Here is a 22,638-nt window from a genome sequence, read left to right as displayed (position 1 = left end):
GTTGTGTATAGGTGTAGTTTATGTTGGTATACTGTGAAAATGTGTATTAAGGTAGGGGTGAGGAGTTGATGTTTAACATGGCTGTTGTGGTATATGTGCCAAGTAGTATAAGTTAAGATTAGAGGTCAGATGTAGCAAAGGGTTTTTCCCATTCTGTGTCAATGGGAAAATGTGTTCGTACATATGGTCCTAGGTGTGCTAAGACAGATTTTATTAAAGGTAGTGTAGGTTAGTTAGCATAGGTTAGTTTAGTCATAGTTTAGATAAATTAAGTGAAGTACTGTAGTGTAATTAGTTTTGGATTTTATAAGTCTTATATAGATAATAAGGAATGGTTTCTTACCTGTAACTCCAGTTCTCTCGTAGGGGTATTTCCATGATAGTCATAAGCATTGAATAGTTCTGCGCGTCTGCGGGGACCCCGGAGCACTGATGTGAAGTATATTCTTAAGTGCAAATACCAGCCCTTTGAAAAAAGGGTCTGTCAAAACCCACTTAAGAATAACACTGTGCAGCCTATGAGAACAGCTACACAGGCCAAATTGTTAAAAAGAAAAACAGCTGTAGTGTAAATTCACATTTAAATACCTATTTATTCTAGAAATGTAATAAAAAATACATTCTCATAATTTATTTACACCTCTCATGAGAATAAAACAATACAGGTCAGTGTAGCCCATAGGCTGCCATTATACAGAATGTAAATAGAGCTGTGCCTTTAAGAAAGTAAAGTCTTCCTGTATCCCATCATGCACAGCAAAAGGCAGTTGCCTCAGTTCTTTTTGAAGGCTTGTAACCTGACATGAAGGAACAAAACATTCGCTGGAGTACCAACATCAATACTATTATGGTAACTTTTCCCATGTCAACTCCACCGGGAAGGAGGGAGGGTTGCTTATGACTATCATGGAAATACCCCTACGAGAGAACTGGAGTTACAGGTAAGAAACCATTCCTTCTCTCGTAGGGGATTTCCATGTATAGTCATAAGCATTGAATAGACTAGCAAGCCCATCCCCATAACCGCGGTGGAGAAGACAGAATAGTACTGACCAAAAAACAAGTCATGCAAATACATTCTTAAGCAAAGCCTGTCCAACCTGCGCATCTGCCCTAGCGTCTGTATCAAGGCAGTAATGCTGTGTAAAGGTATGGACCGATTTCCAAGTGGCTGCCTTGCATATCTCTGCCAAAGGCATATTTCTCATTAAGGCCGCCGTAGCTGCCTTCCCTCTAGTAGAATGGGCTTTTGGCCTGCCACCAAGAGATTTGTTCGCTAACTGATAACATAACAGTATACATGAAACAATCCACCTGGATAATGATTGCTTAGACGTGCCCAACCCTGTTCTAACTGGGCCATAGTTAACAAAGAGTTGCTGCGATTTACGTAAGCATTTTGTCCTGTCCAAGTAAAATTTCAAAACCCTCTTTACATCCAGAGAATGCAGAGTTCTCTCGGCAGGGGTAGTTGGATTTTGAAAGAAAGTTGGTAATGAAATGGTTTGGTTCACATGAAAGTCGGAAACAACTTTTGGTAAAAATTTTGGATGAGTCCTCATCACTACTTTCGCAGAATGAAAGACCGTGTAGGGTTCTTGAGCGCAAAGGGCCTGGATTTCGCTGACCCTACGCGCTGATGTGATTGCAACCAGAAAGGCAGTTTTCCACGTGAGATGTTGAAGTGATGCTTTATGTATTGGCTCGAACGGAGGTAGCATCAGACGTGATATGACAACATTCAGTTCCCATGGGGGAGATGGCCTCCTAATGGGAGGCAAAAACCTTTTTTAAACCCTCCAGGAAGTCCTTGATAACTGGGATCCTAAAAAAGGAGGTTTGAGAAGGGCTCTTTCTATATGCCGTTAGAGCCGCCAAGTGTACTTTTATTGATGACAATTGTAAACCCGATTTTGCCAAACTTAGCAAGTATGGCAGGATAGTTTCTTCTCCACAGGATATCGGATCAACGTTGTTGTCCAAACACCACACACAGAATCTTTTCCACTTGCATGCGTAAGCTGATCGTGTGGAAGGACGCTTTGCCTCTCTTAGGATTTCCATACAGTCCTGAGGTAGGTTCAAGTGTCCATATTGCACTAGCTCAGGAGCCATGCTGCCAAACTCAATGATGAGAGGTTGGGATGAGATATCTGCCCTCTGAACTTCGTGAGCAGGTCCGGACGATGAGGCAGTCTGATGTGTGGCTTGAGTGACCGGTGAAGAAGGTCTGGAAACCACCATTGGCGTGGCCATTCTGGAGCAATTAGAATCAGTTTGGACTGGGCATTGGATAGCTTCTGAAGGACTGCCGGTATCAGGGGAAGTGGTGGAAAGGCGTAAAGAAATGCTCCTGACCAGTTTATCCACAGGGCATTCCCCATTGTCCCTGGATGGTAATATCTGGAGGCGAAGTTTTGGCATTTTTTGTTTTCTGGGGTTGCGAATAGGTCTATAGAGGGGGTACCCCATAGTGCGAAAATGGAACGAACGACGTCGTCGTGTAATACCCATTCGTGGTTCTCGTCCATTACACGGCTGAGAGCATCCGCTTGAACATTCTGGCTGCCCGGCAGGTGAGTTGCTACTAGCGACAGGTTCCTGGCTAGAAGCCAATGCCAGATTGTCTGAGCCTCTCTGGATAATATCCTGGACCTGGTGCCTCCTTGTTTATTTACGTAATACATGGTGGCCACGTTGTCCGTCTGGAGGAGGAGAGTTTCCGTTTTCAGAGAAGGTAGGAAGGCCTTGAGCGCAAGATGGACTGCGCGAAGCTCCAGCAGGTTGATATGATAGAGACTCTCTCTCTGTGACCACTTGCCTTGGACTCGAAGATGATCCATGTGCGCTCCCCATCCGAGCAGTGATGCATCTGTTACGATGGTTTGAACTGGAGGCTGTTGCTGGAAAGGAATCCCCACCAAGAGATTGTTGGGTGAACACCACCACTTGAGGGACTGTAGGGCGTGGGGAGCAAGAAGGACTCTGCTCTCCCAATCGTCCATCAGTTGACACCATTGATCCTCCAGACATTCCTGTAAGGGTCTCATATGGAGGCGAGCATTGAGAATGAGGTGGATACAAGACGCCATCAAGCCCAGTAGAGAGGCTATTACTCTTGCAGTGGTCTGTGGAGTTTTCTCTAGTTGTTTGCACTTTTGGGGAATCAATAATCGTCGTTCCTCCGAAGGAAACACCTTTCCTTGATTGGTATCTATAATGGCCCCTAAGTAATGCAGCCTCTGAACAGGCGTTGCTGTGGACTTCAGAAGATTGACTTGAAGACCGAGATTCTGTAGCAGCTGTTGCGCCCATTTGAAATGTTGTTGGGCTTCTAGATAGCTGGAGGCCTTTATGAGCCAATCGTCTAGATAGGGGTAGACAAATATTCAATGCTTCCTCAGATGGGCGGCTACCACCGCCATGCATTTGGAAAAAGTTCTCAGCGCTGATTTGAGGCTGAAGGGTAGAACCGCAAATTTGTAATGAATTTTGCCGACGTTGAACCTTAGGAATTTTCGATGTTTCTTGCTCACCGGAATGGGAAAATAAGCGTCGCAAAGGTCTATCGCGCAGAGCCAATCGCCCTGACGAAGATGTGGATAAATTTGATGCAAGGATAGCATCCTGAATTTCTCTTTGCGAATCCACTTGTTTGCTGTCCTTAGGTCTAGAATGGGACGAAACTCTTGTTTGTCCTTCTTTGGCACTAGAAAATACCTCGAATAAATCCCTTTCCCGCGCTGATTGATCGGGACGGGTTCTATAGCTCTTTTTTGTAATAGAATAGCGACTTCTAACTGAAGAGCTTCGAGGTGGTGGCTGTCTGGTTTGGGTGGAACAGATGGAGGAGGGCTGGTGAATCTGAGAGCCTAACCATTTCTCACAATATTCAATACCCAGGCGTCTGATGTGATGCGTAGCCACTCGTCCAGATGATTTGAGATACTTCCCCCTACCGGAGTGGATAACGGAGGAGGGGGAAGCGAAGATTCAGGGCTTAGACGCGGAAGCCTGGCGATTTGCCGGAGTTTGCGGCGTGGAACGACCTCTTGTCGACTTTCGCTGCGTCGAGAAGGGCCTTTGATGTTGCTGTTGTTGCTGGGGACGTGAGGACATCCAGTGTGGTGTCTGATATCTGTAGGTGAAAAGCCTTCGCTGGTAGGGACGGAATACTTTTCGCTGTTCTTTTGGGCATTCGATGCCTACCGCTTTTAACGTGTCTAGCTCAGACTTCATTCTTGACATCTCGTCATCGGCATGAGAGCCGAATAAAGTAGAGCCTGAGAATGGTAAATTCTGAATTCTCTGCTGCGCCTCTGGTTTGAGAGATGTCAATCGCAACCATGCGTGTCGTCTTAGCGCTACTCCATGAGCGTAGCTATGTGCCGAAAGTACCGAAGAACCAGCAGCAACGCTTATTACCTGGTTGGAAACCATGGCTCCCTCACCTACAACCTCCAAGAAATCTTCCCTTTTGTCCTTGGGTAGGTGCTCTGCAAACTGCAGTATAGAGTCCCAAAGGGCCCGATCATATCTCCCTAATAAAGCAGTGGCACTGGCTGCTTCCATTGCGATGGCTGCGGTAGAGCATACTTTTTGGCCTCCAGCATCGACCTTTCTGCTCTCCTTGTCCGGAGGCGAGGAGGAAGACGGTGAAGTAGAGTGTCGTTTCTTTGCAGCTACTATCACCACCGAGTCCGGCACCGGGTCCGACCTTAGAAATAGAGGATCTTGCTCCGGTGGGCGATACTTTTTAATAAGTCTGGAAGGAGCAGATTTCGTTGTGGCCGGTGTTAGAAAAATATCCATTGCTGGTTCAATAAGACCTGGGACCAGTGGAAGTAATGGTCTTGAAGATGTCCTCTGGTGTAAAGTCTCAAAAATCACTGAGGTCGATGGGGCGGGTACCGCCAGCGGGATATTGAGTTTGGTCGCCCTGCGCACTAGGACTTCTTGGAATGTATTCATGTCATCTATGGGGGACACTCTCGGGGACAGTGAGTCCGATTGGGTGGGAGAGTAGTCCCGTGTAGACGAAGAAGAATGCGTATGACGTGAATGTGGAGATCTACGATGGTGCCGAGAAGAAGATGAACGCCTAGAGGAATGTCTGGAATGTCTTATGGATTCCGCTGGAGTCCTCGGAACAGACTCTGAAGGAGGACCCGTAGGTGTTACTGGTGTCTGCGGCAACGGCGGCTGTTGAGGAGAGAGCTGCGGCGAAGCTGGAAGCAGGATGAGTGAGGCCGAGGATTCTGAAGTGGTATAAACCCTTCTAGGTCTCTTTGAATGCCGCCTCGACGTCGACACACTCCTCGACGTCGAAGTACGGTGACGTCGGGTGCCTCTTGACGTCGATTTCCCTCGTCGCTGAGATCCTCTCGACGACCTTCCTCGCCGTCGATGCGATGACGGCGACCGTCTTCGACGGCAAGCACTCTCTCTCGACGTTGATCGTCCTCGCCGCGTCAGCGGCGAACCGGATCCAGATCTTCTCGACGTCGACCGCCCTTGTCGCGTCGACCCAGACCTTCGACGGCGAGCGCCCATGCCGTCTCGACGGCGAAACGGCTGCTGACGTCGACCGATGTTTCTTTCTCGCCGGTGAACCGGTCCTCGACGGCGAGCATGTTGGCGCCGTTCCTGGTCTCGACGTCGATGCCCTCGAAGTCGTCGGAGACCTATGCCGTTTTCTGGCCGAAGTTGCAGAGGAAACAGGGTGAGCCCTGGTAGAAGACTGACCTTCTCCTCGCTCTGTGGCAGATTGACCACTTCTTCTCCTGTCCTCTCTTGCTTGAAGTCGAATTTTCTCCCTATCACGAAGAGTCCTTCTGGAGAAAGTTCTACAGATGTCACAGGAATCAGGTTTGTCCTGGATGGAAGGCAAATAATACAGACCCGGTGTGGATATGTTTTAGCCTTTTTTCTGCCACAAGAAGGGCATTTATCAAAAAGTGAAGGCATTTCTAAAATAGAAAAACCTTAAATTTCTGTCAGAATTTGACAGAAAAGATTAGCAAATGTTCACTCAATATTAAAAACGTCGACTGAAATTGAAATACAAAAGATTTTAATTGAATTTCTGTCAAAAACTGTTTTGTGAGGTAGAGCTCAATGCTTCAGGGTCCTGTCAGAAGGAGCCGGAAAAAAGAACTGAGGCAACTGCCTTTTGCTGTGCATGATGGGATACAGGAAGACTTTACTTTCTTAAAGGCACAGCTCTATTTACATTCTGTATAATGGCAGCCTATGGGCTACACTGACCTGCATTGTTTTATTCTCATGAGAGGTGTAAATAAATTATGAGAATGTATTTTTTATTACATTTCTAGAATAAATAGGTATTTAAATGTAAATTTACACTACAGCTGTTTTTCTTTTCAACAATTTGGCCTGTGTAGCTGTTCTCATAGGCTGCACAGTGTTATTCTTAAGTGGGTTTTGACAGACCCTTTTTTCAAAGGGCTGGTATTTGCACTTAAGAATATACTTCACATCAGTGCTCCGGGGTCCCCGCAGACGCGCGGAACTATTCAATGCTTATGACTATACACGGAAATCCCCTACGAGAGAAGAAAACATGTTCCTTACCTGTAACTACAGTTATCCAGTATTGGTATCTTTCATAAATTCACATGCTTGAATCATCCCCGTCGTCGAAGTGGGAGTCCCACGGTACATAAAATAGCAATAAATAATAAATAAAAATGTTTTGCCATAGGCTATAATGGAGTCAGAACTTGCTCATATAGCCTATCCATGTCCTTTTGTGAAAGGACCCAAACCTGCCTGCTGTCCAATCAGGCACCAGCACCCTCTAGAACCTTCTCCAGAGAAGCTCCCTTCCTCAGATTTTCCAGCACAAGAGTGAAAAATTAAAAATCTGAGAGGAATGCGAGCATCAAAGGGGAGGAGGGTGGGTCGCATGTGAATTTATGAAAGATACCAATACTGGATAACTGTAGTTACAGGTAAGTAACTTGTTTTCTTATCCAGTATTGGATCTTTCATAAATTCACATGCTTGAATCTGAATAGACAGCAGTATGGTTGATAAACATTGTATCCAGCGTGGGTGGAGGGTGCGAGCATGAAGACCCTCTATCTAAATTATAGTTAATAATAATCATAATAATAATAATAATAATAATAACATTTATAGAAAACTCATACATTTCTGAGCGTGAGTTACGAAGGAATACAGATACTCTAAGTACGTGCATATATACATATATATATATATAAATATATATATATAAATATAGATAAAATTCATCTATCTGCATACACATTAATAAGTACATACATACGTACACTTTAGATATTTCACCAGGAAACACAATAGAAACATGGTTATCTGCATCTTAAACCATATGACTATAACTAAGGAAAGGTCTCACCTTAATGAAAGAGATGGCGTAGCACAGCTTGTCCTACTAGAGAGTCTGTTCTTTGTGATGACTCCAAACAATAGTGCTGCGTAAAGGAGTGTGTGGTTTTCCATGTCGCAGCCTGGCAAATTTTATCAAGGGCAATACCTTGAAACAAAGCAGCCGATGTGGAGACTGCTCTTGTAGAGTGGGCTCTCGGGCGCCTAGTCAAGGGTTTTCCTGCCTTGGTGTGACAAAATTGGATTGTGGAAGAAATCCATCGGGCTATAGTGGCCTTGGTTACTCCTGTTCCCTGACGTCCCAGAGAATAAGATACTAGGAGTTGGTCTGATTTCCTGATGTTCTTGGTACTTTGCAGGTAAAATTTTTGGGCATCGTTTGATGTCCAAAGAATGGAGAGTTCTCTCTGCTATCGTAGTGGGGTTTGGAAAAAAGGTTCGTAGGATAACTGGTTCATTGAGGTGGAATGAAGATGGAACTTTGGGAATATATCTGGGATTGGTTCGGAGCATAACGAAATCCTCAGAAAAAACTAAAAAGGGTTCTTTAGTAGTGAACGCTTGTATATCACTGACTCTTCTGGTAGAGGTGAGAGCGAGCAAGGTTGACACTTTCCAGGTGATGTACTTGAGTTCAGCTCTATGGATGGGTTCAAAAGGGGCTTTCATGAGCTGGGAGAGAACAATATTAAGGTGCCACTCTGGCGGAGGTAAGCGAACTGGAGGAAAGGTGCGGAACAGTCCTTTCATAAACTGTTTGATGATTCTGGTTGAACCAATAGACGGCATGTTAGCCGATCGTCTGTAAGAGGCTATAGCTGCTAGGTGAATCTTGACTGATGCATAGGAAAGACCAGCCTTGGAAAGGGAGAGCAGGTAAGGAAGAATTTGCTCAGGATTGATTTGAAATGGGTAAAAATTGTTCTGAAAACACCAAACACAGAACCTCTTCCATTTTAATTTGTATGTCTTATTCGTGCTCTCCGCTCGCGCTTTAGGTAATATGAGCCTACATTCTTGGTCGATGTTCATATCTTGGAACTCTCTGAACTCAGGAGCCAAGCATACAAGTGCAGTGAAGTTGGGTCGGGATGTAAGATGAGACCCTGATTCTTCGATAGAAGATTGTGGTTGCAAGGGAGACGGACTGGATTGGCTATTGACCGGAGGAGGAGCTCTGTGTACCAGTACTGCCTCGGCCACTTGGGGGCTATGAGAATGATCTTGCAGCCTTCGGTCTTCATTTTCCTGAGGAGTCTGGGAATCAGTGGAATGGGGGGAAAAGCGTATGCAAAGATCCCGGACCATTTTATAAAAAAAGGATTTCCCCACGACCCCGGGAGTGGGTATCGACTGGCATAAAACTGGCATTTGGCGTTCAGGTTGGTGGCGAACAGGTCTAGGATCGGCCGACCCCATCGTTGAAAAATGCTCTTGAGTATGGTCTGGTTGAGTTCCCACTCATGACAGTTGTCGTCTGTCCTGCTGAGAGAGTCCGCTAGAGCATTGTTGACCCCCGCCAGGTGCTCTGCCCTGAGGCGGACGTTGTTCCGTGTGAGCCAGTTCCAGAGAGACTGAGCTTCCCTTGAGAGGGAGAGGGATCTTGTTCCTCCCTGCTTGTTGATGTAGAACATGCTTGTTGTGTTGTCTGTTCTGACTAACACGGATGATCCTGCGATGCGTGGCAGAAAAGCTTTGAGCGTAAGATGAATCGCCTTCAGTTCTAACAGATTTATGTGCATCTCTTTTTGGAGCTTGGACCATCTGCCTTGAATGCGCATGTCCTGTAAGTGGCCTCCCCATCCTTCCAGGGAGGCGTCCGTGGTGATAACGAAATCTGCTATTGGTGCCAGAAAGGTTAGACCGTGGGAGAGGTGGTTGATGTGGGACCACCATTCTAACGTCTGCAGAATCCTTGGTGTGATGGTTATTAAATCGTCGAAGGATCCTTGTGACTGGGTCCATTGGAGTTGTAGTTCTTCTTGTAGAGGTCTCATCTTGAGTCTTGCCAGCGGTACTAGGACTATGGCTGAGGAAATCATGCCCAGAAGCGATTTGAATAGTCGTACTGAAACGAACTTTCTTGCGGAGATTGTGACAGCCAATTGGGTCAGCTTCTGCTGCCTTGCTAGGGTAAGATATGCCTTGTTTTGGATAGTGTCCAATTCTGCTCCCAGGAAAACTCTCCTGCGTGCGGGGAACACGACTGACTTTTGTAGGTTCACTGTTAGACCCAAACTGTTGAATAGTCTTAGGCAGGCATCTGTGGCTTTTGAGGCTAGTAGAGATGACGGAGCTTTTATGAGCCAGTCGTCCAGTTAAGGGAACACTTGGAAACCCTTGCTTCTGAGGGAGGCTGCGACTGGGGCAAGGCATTTCGTGAAGATTCTCGGAGCTGATCTGAGGCCAAATGGCAGGACTCTGAATTGATAATGGGCACCGGCTACTGTAAAACGGAGATATTTGCGATGTTTTTGGTGTATTGGAACGTGGAAGTAGGCATTCTGGAGATCTAAGGTTGTCATAAAATCTCCAGGATTCAAGAGGTGCAAGATATCTGACAGTGTGATCATCCTGAAGGATTGTTTCCGAAGGAACTTGTTGAGCTTCCTGAGGTCTAATATAGGACGCCACTCTCCCGACTTCTTCCTTATGAGGAAAAAACGGGAGTAGAATCCGAGACCTCGTTGCTGCAGAGGAACTGCCTCTATAGCCCCTTTGGCCAGAAGGCTGAGGACTTCCGCTTGAAGCAGACGAAGGTGGAGAGAGCTGCCTGATGTTGGTGGGTGAAGCGGTGGCTTTTCTGTGAACTCCAGGGTATGACCTCTTGTCACTATATCTAGCACCCACTTGTCCGATGTTATCTTCTTCCACTCTTGGATGAAGTTGGAAATGTTTGCTCCTATTTGTTGATGTTGCGGGCATTGAGGGAGCATAGCCGGTGCCTGTGGAAGATCAGTGCTTTGTGGGTTGATCTCTGGATTGTGACCCCTGTCTTCGTTTCCCTCCCTGTCTGGTATAGGAGGCAGTCGATGATTGCCTGTACTGCTGGTGGTATGAGGGCCTGTACTGCGATTGCTGGTACTGTCTATGAAAGGAACCTTGAAATGAGGTGAAACCTCTCCCTCTAGCCCCTCGAAAGGGCTGCTTCCTGTACTGCAGGGTACCCAGAGACTTGGCCGTGTCTGTGTCCGTCTTAATGGTTTGAAGTGCGTCATCCACATGTTTGCCAAACAAAGATTCCCCATCGTAAGGCATGTCTAGAATTCGGGACTGCACTTCTGGTCTGAAGGATGTGGCCTTGAGCCAACCTTGTCGTCGTAAGACAGCGGCGCCCGCTAGTTGGCGGAAACCAGTAGAGGCTATGTCCAGAGCGCAGTCAATAATCTCTTCCGACGCACGCTCACCTTCCTGTAGGATCTTTCGTGCCTCTTCTTGCTTATTTTCTGGGATGAGGTCCAGGAAAGGTTGCATGTCGGACCACATCTGACGATCATATCGGCCTAAAATTGCTAATGAATTCGCTGCCCTGACAGTGATTGCAGACATTGAGGAGAATCTTTTGCCTATATTATCCAGTCTGCGACCTTCCTTGTCTGGAGGAGTGGAGATAGGCGTTGATGGATTTTGGGAGCGCCTTTGAGCAGCCTGCGAGATGACCGAATCAGGCTTTGGATGGCCAGTAAGGCATGCCGGAGAATCTTGGGTCGCCTTATATTTTTTATCCAGTTTTTGTGGAACTGGAGGAACAGTAGCCGGATTCCGCATAATCTTTGTGCCCTCGCTCCAAATGTAATCAATAATCGGAATGGACTGTACCGACTTCCGTGATTGTTCTTTGAAATCATGCAGGAAACATTCCGATTGGGAGACAGATGTTGGTAGGTGGAAACGTACTGCGGCTCTGTCCATAAGATTATGGAAACCACCTATGTCCTCGGGCGGAGAATCAGAGGGGCGAGGAGGTGGTGGAGAAGGAGTGGGGGGCCAAGTAATCATCCCATTCCTCTGTAGGATGTTGTGGAGTAGAAATTTCTCCTTCTTCTTGTTCTTCTTCCCCTGAAGTGGAACCTTCATCTCTGGGGGGTGCAGCTAACACCGAGTGTGATGTTGATCTTGGAGTAGCTGGAGGAGGAGGAGCATTACCTGGCGTCACTGTAGAGACCACCGCCGGTGGTTGACCTTCCGCTGGAAACCTTCTCCTATAATCCTGAAGCATGGATTGTAAATCCTGGATTAAGGAGGAAGGCATTTCTACGATGTCTCTGTGCTGAGGCTCCTGTGTTTCATAGTATTGGTCCTGATGAGAGTAGTATGGTTGATACTGTTCATACTCATTCTCTTCATCGTCATCTTGATATTTGACATGGAGCTGCGAAGGGCTATGTGCATCTCCAAAAGGACCTTCGTCCGATTCCTCCCAGTCAAGAAGATGACTGGGTAATAAAGCCGACACCTTGTTTGGAGATGTGTTGGTAGGATAAACGTCCTGTGCAGGTAGACTTCTGATGCTGACCATGGCTCGGAGAGCTGGAGACCTGGAAGAGGTAGGAATGGCCTCAACGTGTCCATTAGGCATCACTGCTGTCGATGGCGTGAAAGTTGATGCAGCCGTGGACGGTGCAGATTTTTCCGTCGACGATGGTTTCGCCGACGATGATTTCGCCGACGATGGTCTCGCCGACGATGGTTTAGTCGACGGTAGTGTCGTCGACGGTAGTTTCTTTGACCCCGTCGATGGCGATAGCGCCGATGTGGGTGAGGTTATAGTCGACGGGGCAGTCGTCGACGGTGCCGATGGAGTCTGGAGAGAAGGGATCGGACCCCTTACCGTCGATGTTAAGGTCGTCGACGCTGACGACGGTCTCGTCGACGATGAAGTGGAGACGGTAGATGTAGGTACTGTCGTCGTCGTCACGGTCGTCGACGGTGTCGTCGACGTTGTTCTAATTTTCAGAGTCATCTTTCCAGAAGTAGAAGGCTCTGAAGAAGGAGATAGATGGTAAGACTCCTTCTTTTGAAGAGGAGAGGAAGGCTCAGAGGAGACTGAAGTCTGTAAGCCCTTCCCATGATGAGATTTCTGCCTCTTTCTGGATTTCTCTATGTGGCCTAGGTCCTCAGATCTGGACCTTTTATGTGGCCTCTCTGACCCACTCTCCTCACCTGAAGTACAGGATTTGGCCTGTAACCATGTCAGGAGTCTGCCCTCCCGGTCTCTGAGGGTCTTCGTCGAGAAGTTGCGACATATTTTGCAGTCCTTAACCTGATGTTGTGGGTAGAGACAGTACAAACATTCTTTATGTGGGTCATCCACATGGAGCCTTTTCTTCTCACAGGTCTTGCAAGGGCAGAAAAGGCCTTTTCTAGAAGAATCTGACATATTTGAAGCTTTCTTGAGAGAAAATCTCTGAAGTAGAAGAAAAACTGAGCAGAGCTCAGGGAGACTCCCTTCACACGACGTGCGGTAGAAAATCTGAGGAAGAGAGCTTCTCTGGAGAAGGTTCTAGAGGGTGCTGGTGCCTGATTGGACAGCAGGCAGGTTTGGGTCCTTTCACAAAAGGATATGGATAGGCTATATGAGCAAGCTCTGACTCCATTATAGCCTATGGCAACAAAAAAAATATTTATTATTTATTGCTATTTTATGTACCGTGGGACTCCCACTTCGACGACGGGGATGATTCAAGCATGTGAATTTATGAAAGATCCAATACTGGATAACACGCTTTACTTCTCATGCGTGCACACATGTAAGTACACAACAGTCACAGACAACAACAGAGTAAAATATTCACAACACAGCACACTATACAGGCACAAATACCGAGAAAACTACCCACAAAAGAGAACGACAGCCCCATAACCTGGGTATAACAAAAACCTGGGGAGCCTGGGTATAACAACATGGTGAAGTGCTAGCAAGGGGATCATTTGCAGAATATCTGTGAATAAAGAAGCTGGATGTCAAACGGAATAAAACCGACAAACATACCAACTTGATTCAACAATTCAGCTGGTCAGAACAAAGAAAACTACACAGATAAAGGAAAATAATTACGTAGAGACCATCTGTGCTCACTACGCATCCGGCCAAGTACTTATTTTGCATAAATGGCACAGAGCTAGGGCCTCTCGGGTGCTAACAATGCATAAGTAAAGCCACATTAAACAATACCTTCAATGAATATAAGGGAACTGGGTGTGAAAGATAATATAAGGCTAAGACCTTTGATTCTGCAGTTTAGCAAAACATCATATGAGGCTATTTAACAACGAATGTGAAACTTATATATATTTTTTCGAGATGAAAGTCCGTACCACTATCTCGATAATGGACTATGCACCATCGCCATCATATTTCCATTGGAAAATAAACTAAACTTGTTAAAACAAAAGCACCTTTTAAAACAAGCTAGATCACGCTGTGAAAACAGAGAAAAGTAGTCCATTAACCGGATGGAAAACATCGAGCCTGGTATCTTTTCAGTACTAGGTCGATGCGCTTGAGGAGGGCTAACCACCGGAAAAGGCATGACGTATGCGTGCCTGCCACTAATGAAATCAAGCAGATTCTAACAGGTGATAACGCGTCCAGCCCTTATAAATTACATGTACCTGGACACGCTGGAGGTCGGTGAACCTTTTAGCCGAGTTGGGCTCTCCTCATCCTAGAACAGTCGGATCACTTAGGTCAATAATCAATAACTATTGTAATCGATACTCAATACTCCGTTAATAGATCAAAATAACATATTAGGAATCAATAACAGTTGGTATTTCGATGCACCATGACCTTTCAGTCATGAATAACCACACCAGTTTATTAAAAGTTAATGAGTTTATTTCCCTATACTAACAAAGCTAGCACAATGTATATAAGTCTCAAAACCAAATGATATATGTATACAAACATTACTAGCTGTCCATAACGGCGGAAGAAACGCAATCTACGCAAAATCTGTATTATAATGCACTCGGTTTTAGCAATGCAAATTACTAATATAAGTAACTGAATTTGACTAATTTCATACATCGGTCAACATACCAAGATTTCAATTCAACATGGTGCGTCAAGTGAATACCTCGACTAACCTCTAATTAGCATTGCCATGTGGGGCTTCATGCAAAACGAATTTAGTCAACACAAATTTGGAAAACTTCTAGCTTGGGCCCTGTCAAAATAGCAGTTGGTACCTAAAAGGAAAAAACACAATGCATAATACAATTATCCTTTCATAATTACCAAATAGAATCAGCATACAAGGAAAATCTTCATCCTTCAGGTACCGGTTCGATCAGCATGGGGCAGATTTAAAGGGGCAAAGTTAAGGGCAAGTTTCCTTGCAGCAGCAAGGAGAATGGGGCAAAGTTACTGCATGGGCAAGACGGGGCAAATCAAAGTTAAAGTCTCTAGGGTGAGAATTCTTAAAGTCTTTCTCTGGAATAGAGAAAGGGGCATCAAGATGGCGTCTAAGATGGCGTCTGGCATTTGGCTTCAAAGATGGCATCAAGGAAAATGGCTGACTTCTCTTTGTCCGGTGGGTTTAAGTAAGAAACATTCCAAATTCTGCAGGGTCTTCCATTGGAGGGTTCATAGGGTGGCTTCAATTTGACCAATGAATAGTGTCGTTCTCCTAGCACTCATTTATGCATACATTGTCCTTGGAGCCTTGGAACACAAGTTGCAACAAAGTTTGCCAAATTATTTTGGTATCAGTAGTTTTATTGTCCGCACCTGCAGAGACTGACCTTGTATCAAAGGGGATGAAACCGGCCTAGCACGAAAACTTGGAGATAAGTGTATTAGTCATCTCTACTGGAAAAATGCAACCTTAAAATAAAATATACGTTTTATTAATCCAAGCAAAAAGCTACGCAGTTAGAATTTGAGACCAGGCAACTAGGCCAAAGCCTCTACTAAATTTAAGCTAAGCATAAAATAGTTCCAACAAGAAATAGCACATATTTGTAATTATGACGGATTACTACATTTTTCAATTCTTCAGGATTAATTAAGCTTGTTTATAATAATGGCGAACTACTCCGAGGGCACAATTTCCCTCGTATACTATTTTCTTTAATAAAATCACACTACATTATACGATTTTTGGTTACATGATATATGAGTATATGTTGGTCCTTCTTTTCTGCGTCATCAATCCCTCCTCTGATGACTAATTATGTCATCACATCAAATCTTCCCACAAATTTTATTACATTAAAATTCTGTTTTAGTAATTTGGTATTTCAGTCAATTCCCTCTTTCTTTTGGTTCCCTTTGATTTTTCTCTGTATATTTCTACCATTTTATTTTGTTCTTTCTCTTCTCTTCTCCTTTTGTTTCTTGTTTTCAATATTTTAATAGCCTTCCATATTCCCCAAATACCTAATAAACAACTTAATATTATTATTATTCCTTTTACTATTTTCAGTAATATTCCGTTCCAAATGTTGCTGAGCCAATTTCCCACAGAAGCAAATCATTTTCCAACCTTTTCCCATACTCCTGGTTCTTTCAATTCCTTCAAATCTGTACTTTCGTTAGTTAAATTCGTAAGCATTTTTCTAATTTGCCCACTATTGTCCGGAATATAAGAACAACAGTGATGTGTACCAATCATTTTTCAAACGCCACCATCCTTTGCTAAAAGAATGTCTAAGGCAAGCCGATTTTGAAGAGTTATAGCTCTTTCTGCAGCAAGTTCAGCATCCATCAGGATTATAGCTCCTGAAAATGTTGTCAGCATGTTATCCACAATAGTAGACAACTTTTGTATCTTAATTGAATTCAATATGACTCCTACTGAAGGAATCATTGCTCCAAATATATCTCCTACCACACCAGAAGCTGTCTCCCTTTTCTGAACATGATGTGATTCAGACAGCTTTGGGAATTTCTTTAAGTCGTCTAGTTGATAAATCTTTGGGAATACTATTCCCAAATAACATCTCCCATACCATCCTTTAGGAAGACGATAATAGGCGTTAAGTCCACAAATATAGTATATCCCTGGAATAACTGGGTCTTTTCCATTCAGCATGAACGTCCGTTTAGCTTGAAACAAAAACTTATGTTTACATTCACTCGTTCGCACAAAGATTGTGTCATAATATGATTTAGGTCTATGTACACAGAGCCTCCCTACGTGTAATGTATCTAAAGCTATTTTCCCTTGTGTTTTTATCGCGGCAAAAGCATAATTATCTACAGATGTCCTCTTGTGTAATTCCTTTTCCAATCTCTCCTTCTCCTCCTTCCTCCTATCATCAGTATGATCTAGAAAACTTTTCTCTACCGGTGAAAGCAAGCATGTAAGGTTTTTTCTGTGAGCGTGAGCTGTGTGAAAAGATGATAATGGCTCAAAGAAACCCCTAACTAACTTTATATAATAAGCTCTTGCTGTTTTACTCAGGAGCTCTATTATGGGGATATATGCAAATGTAACATCATAATTAGAATAAAAGTAGTGAATATACTCCTGGCCATAAACTCTGGTCATTAATAAACTACAGGAAATCCCATACGTAAGAGGCATGCTATGATATGTCACTCCTTCCTTTACTGAGGTAGGTATTTGTGTGCACACAACAATCTTTCGCATCCATTGTCTCAACCTACTCATTCAGTAAGCGATAGAAAACGTTTGAGGAAAGTTCCTTCTTATCATGCAAATATTGCTTGTCTTGTTCGAGCTTCCGTTGAGGAGTTAGTTCAGTAGTAGTAGGTCTAGAAGTAGAAGCATCATTCGCGTCTCTCTCATTTTTCCCATGCATTCCATAACTATTGCTATAATTATTAGTACACATGCAGTTATTAAGCCTATACACACGTATTTACAACACTTCATTTTACGTCCCTATGTATTATTGCTTGACATGATCTATATAGAATCAGAAAGTCGAAGACACTTTATCAAATCAAATTTGCAGATATATATAAAGCTGAACAAGTTCAATGTTCACACGGTTTTCTTTAGCAGCTTAGTCTCTTATCGGTTAGCAGCTTTGTCTAAAAATCGGTTTCAAAGTCAATCAAGTTAGCAATGTCTTAGCCGGTTCAAAAGTCAATCAGGTTGTTAAAGTCTTATTCGGTAATGTTCATGGAATTTCACTTCTCAAGTGCCAAAGTGAAGTTCCGCTTCTATGTTCTCAAGACTGAGAGATAGGAATTCGTCTGACCAATCGTTAGTGGCTATGTATGCCCACTCCGGACCAGAATACCTTCTGCTCGGTATTATTTTCCTTTTCAATTTTGCATCTCCTTTTGATTCTCTCTCACTGGTACTTTCTTCCTTGGCCGGGTCTTTCTCTTCACTCGGTGTTGCTATTGCGACAGACACTTCTTTTCTTTTCTCTTTCAACTTTGGCCCTTCATTTTCATTTAATATTTCTTTAGTCCTTAGTTTCACTGGCAATATGCTTTGCCTCCGTTTCGCACTGTTTTCACCTGAGGGACCTGCAACTGGTTCTGGACGAGGTTGAACGACTTCACCCTGTCCCGTCTCCTTTTCTCCCCCTAGGAGGTCAATCATGTTTTCTTTTTCTTTTCCTGTATCGTCTGCTTCTGGGAAAGCCCTCCTCTGATCAAGCCCTCCTGCTTCTTCACCTGTCGCAGGCTCCTTGTCACCCTCAGGATCTTCGTCATTTTCCGATGTTTCTCCTCCATTCTCTTCAAATGGATCAGCTATTTCTTCTTCAGAAAATCTCTCCCTCCTCTATTTCTGCTTGTTCGCCTCCAGGTTCTCGATGTTCTGTCTCGGTGCATGGTACTCTTTTGTTAGTCACTGGCGATTTCAGCGCTTCAACTTCCTCTTCTGTGGGGCACGTCACCCTTTTCGTGTGACCGGCATGAATCCAGTTGGGAACTCCCGCACACTTCACAGCGTTGGTAGTTGTCAGAATCACTTGGAAAGGTCCTTTCCAACGGGGTTCCAGACACGACTTCCTCATGTGCTTCTTTATCACGACCCAGTCACCTGCTTTCAGGGCGTGTCCTGGACCTTAGATCGGTGGCAAGGTGGTTGCCTCCACCTGGTGAGAAAAAGAGCGCACCACATCAGCTAGACCTTTGCAGTAATCTAACACCATATCATCTGTAATATTCAAAAGAGCATTAGCAGGAACTGCTGGAAGCCTCATGGTTCTGGCCATGAGGATCTCGTGCGGGGACAGTCCAGTCTTTCTATCAGGGGTGTTTCTCATTGACATTAACACCAAGGGCAATGCGTCAGGCCATTTTAGTTTGTTGATGCACATATTTTCGCCATCCTCGATGTCAATGTGCCATTCATTTGCTCCACTAGACCTCATGCTTCAGGGCGGTAGCTACAATGCAACTTTTGCTCAATGTTCAGCGCTGCACACAGTAATTTTATTACTTCTTTATTGAAGTGACTTCCCCTATCTGATTCTAAGGCGATCAGGAATCCGAAACATGATATTAGTTCTCTCAAGAGTAGTTTTGCAACTGTGAGACTGTCATTTCTGCGTGTAGGGTATGCTTCAATGCAGTGACTAAAAATACACACAATCACCAACACATACTTCAAGCCTCCATGCACAGGCATTTCAATAAAATCCATTTGCATCCTGCTGAATGGACCTCCTGCCCTTCCAATGTGACTCAAATTTACTACTGTTCTCTTCCCTGCGTTCATGTGTTGGCAAATGACGCAACGATGGCAAACTGCTTCAGCAACTTGACAAAATTTGGGGTTAAACCAATCAGTTTTGAATAGTCTAACCATGGCGTCCCTTCCAAGATGGGCTTGTCCATGGTAGAATCTGGCTAACTGTGTCAAAAGACTGTTTGGCAGAACCAATTTCCCTTTACTTGAAACCCATAAATCATCTAGTTTCTTTACGCATTGCAATTTGGTCCATGAGAGTTTCTCGTCTTCACTAACATCGTTCTGTAGGGATTTCAATTCATCAATTGTATCTACAACCTTTAGAGCAAAAGCTTCACTTGATTCAAGTTCTGGCTCATTTATCAAGTTCCATTCGTCTCTGAGCAATATACAGTTCAATGCGCAAAACCTTGCGACTTGATCTGCATATCCATTTCCCAAAGAAACATAGGGGGTCATTCTGACCCTGGCGGCCCCGACCACGGGAGCACCGCCAACAGGCTGGCGGTGCTCCCACGAGCATTCTGACCGCGGCGGTTCAGCCGCGGTCAGAAGTGGAAAGTCGGCGGTCTCCTGCCGACTTTCCGCTGCTCGGGGGAATCCTCCATGGCGGCGGAGCGCGCTCCGCTGCCATGGGGATTCAGACACCCCCTACCGCCATCCTGTTCATGGCGGGAAACCCGCCATGAACAGGATGGCGGTAGGGGGTGCCGCGGGGCCCCTGGGGGCCCCTGCAGTGCCCATGCCCAATGGCATGGGCACTGCAGGGGCCCCCGTAAGAGGGCCCCGCAAAGTATTTCAGTGTCTGCCTTGCAGACACTGAAATACGCGACGGGTGCAACTGCACCCGTCGCACCCCTGCAACTACGCCGGCTCAATTCTGAGCCGGCGTCCTTGTTGCAGGGGCATTTCCTCTGGGCCGGCGGGCGCTCTTTTGGAGAGCGCCCGCCGGCCCAGAGGAAATGTCTGAATGGCCGCCGCGGTCTTCTGGCCGCGGTGCGGTCATTTGGCGGCGGTACCTTGGCGCATGGCCTCCGCCGTCCGCCAAGGTCAGAATCAGGGCCATAGTCTTGTGATTTCGAGTGTGCACTGCATTTTACCACTGCTACTTCTCCTGGTAACTGGATGGCATGTAACAATTCTCTTATTCTTTCACCATTTTTCACTGGTGATCCTGAAGAGGTCATGAAGCCTCTCTGTGACCACAACTGTCCAAAGTCATGCACTATTCCAAATCCGTACTGACTGTCAGTGTAAATGGTGACTTTCATTAATGCGGAGAGTTGGCAAGCCCTAGTAAGTGCTACCAGTTCCGCTACCTGTGCAGAGTAAACTCCTTGAAGCCAAGATGCTTCCAGAACACCTGTTATTGTACATACAGCATATCCTGCTTTCAATATCCCTAGTGCATCTCTTAAACATGAACCATCAACAAAAATAACTTGATCGTTTTCTTCCAATCGGGTGTCTTTGATGTCAGGTCTTGGTTTTGTGCAAAATTCAGTCACCCGAAGACAGTCGTGCTCGATGTCCTCAGCGTTCTCAATTTCGACATTTTCACTGGGAAACAATGTAGCTGGATTCAACTTAGTGCACCTTTTCAGCTGCACATTAAGTGAACCCAAAATTATTGTCTCGTACCTTGTAAGCCTAGCACCGGTCATGTGCTGTGTTCGGGAACGTGTCAAAAGTATCTCGACTGAGTGAGGGACCATGACTGTTAAAGGATGTCCCATCACTATTCCTTCACTCTGATTTAGGCTGATACCAACTGCTGCTACGGCACACAAGCACCCTGGTAGTGCTGCTGCGACCGGATCCAAAGTAGCTGAAAAATATGCTACTGGTCTGTTCACACCACCATGGGCTTGAGTCAAAACAGACAAGGAACATGCATCACATCACGTTCATGACAAAACAATGTTAAAGGCTTTGTGTAATCAGGCATACCTAAAGCTGGAGCCCTGCACATGCATTCCTTTAATTCAATAAAAGCATCCATCTCATCTCCTGTCAGCTCTATTTCATCCAGCACATCTTTCTGGGTCAGTTTCAGTAAAGGTTTAGCTAGAGTTGAGAAATTGGGAATCCATTGGCGACAATAGCTCACCATTCCCAAAAACTTTCTCACCTCTCTTCTCGTCTTTGGTGGACTCATTTGAAGCATGCTTCTTATTCTTTCTTTCATAATTCTTCTCGACCCTTTCTCTATTCGGTGCCCAAATATTTCACTTTCTTCTGGCAGAACTGTAATTTTGAAGGGGACACTTTGTGTCCGTTCCTTCCCAAATGGTTCAATAGGGCAATGGTATCAGCTGTACAGTCGTTTTCTGTCTTAGATGCGATCAGCAAATCGTCAATGTACTGTACCAAGGTTGATTCAAATGGTAATTCCAATGATTCCAAGTCTTTTTTTAGAATCTGATTAAAAATTGATGGTGACTCCGAAAACCCTCGAGGAATTCGACACCAACTGTAAATTCTGTCTAGGAATTTGAAACAAGAGAAATTGGCTGTCCTCATGCAGAGGCATAGAAAAGAATGCTTGTGACAAGTCGATGACTGAGAACCACTCAGCATCACAGGGAACTTGAAACATTATCACAGCTGGATTTGGTACCACGGGACAACATTTGACTATTATGTCATTTATTTTCCTCAAATCCTGAACAATCCGGACCTTTCCACTCGGTTTTATTAGTCCCATGATTGGTGAATTACATGGACTGCTTAACACTTCTTTTAGTACTCCCTGTTTTACAAACTCATCAATGAGTTGGGCGACTTTCATGAGGGTGTCTTGCGCCATATGGTATTGTGGGGTCTGGGGAAAAGTTACATTGGGTTTTACAGTCACTTTCACTGATTCTACTCCTTTGACCAATCCTACTTCTTTCCTTGTCATATCCCACACTTCCTTCCCAACCGTTTCCTGTAACTCAGCAGGAATATCTGCTTCAGTGAGCATTGGATAAAGAGTAAACAAGGGATACTCTTCATCGACAGTTTCCACTTCGTCCCCTCCTACACTGTCCTCTTCTTCCCCATCACTGTTTGTCTGAATTTTAATTCCATCATTTGAACACATAATCAAACACCCCAAATTGCACAATAAGTCTCTCCCTAATAGTGATATCGGGCTTGAGTCACACACCACAAATTTATGTGACCCTTGATAGTTACCAATTCTGACTTGCATTGGATCAGTGATTAGGTTTGTCAAGTACCTATTTGCTACTCCCACTACTTGAACTGTTCTCCCTGAAAGTGGCAAATTTGGTACTTCAATGCTTCTAACTGTAGAGCGTGTAGCTCCTGTGTCAACCAATAATGAAACGCAGTGACCCATAACTCTTCCCTCCACATACGGACCCTTTTGATCAACTTTCAAAGATGCTGCAAGCATACAATTTCCCTCCTCATCTGAACTTTCACTCTCCCATACATCGTTTATTCCATTCTCACTGTGTAACGGGTATTGGTGTACTGTGTCATTTTGGTTCATTCCTTGACCTGCGACCTGTTGAGGAAGCATTACTTGTTGCTGATTCATTGGTGCTAAGGGTATTTGCATTTGCTGATTAGGTGCCATAGGAAACTGCTGTTGCATTGGCTG

This window comes from Pleurodeles waltl, chromosome 1_1 (assembly GCF_031143425.1).
Source record: "Pleurodeles waltl isolate 20211129_DDA chromosome 1_1, aPleWal1.hap1.20221129, whole genome shotgun sequence".
In the NCBI taxonomy this organism is placed as follows: domain Eukaryota; kingdom Metazoa; phylum Chordata; class Amphibia; order Caudata; family Salamandridae; genus Pleurodeles; species Pleurodeles waltl.
Note: the sequence above shows the minus strand (reverse complement) of the source record.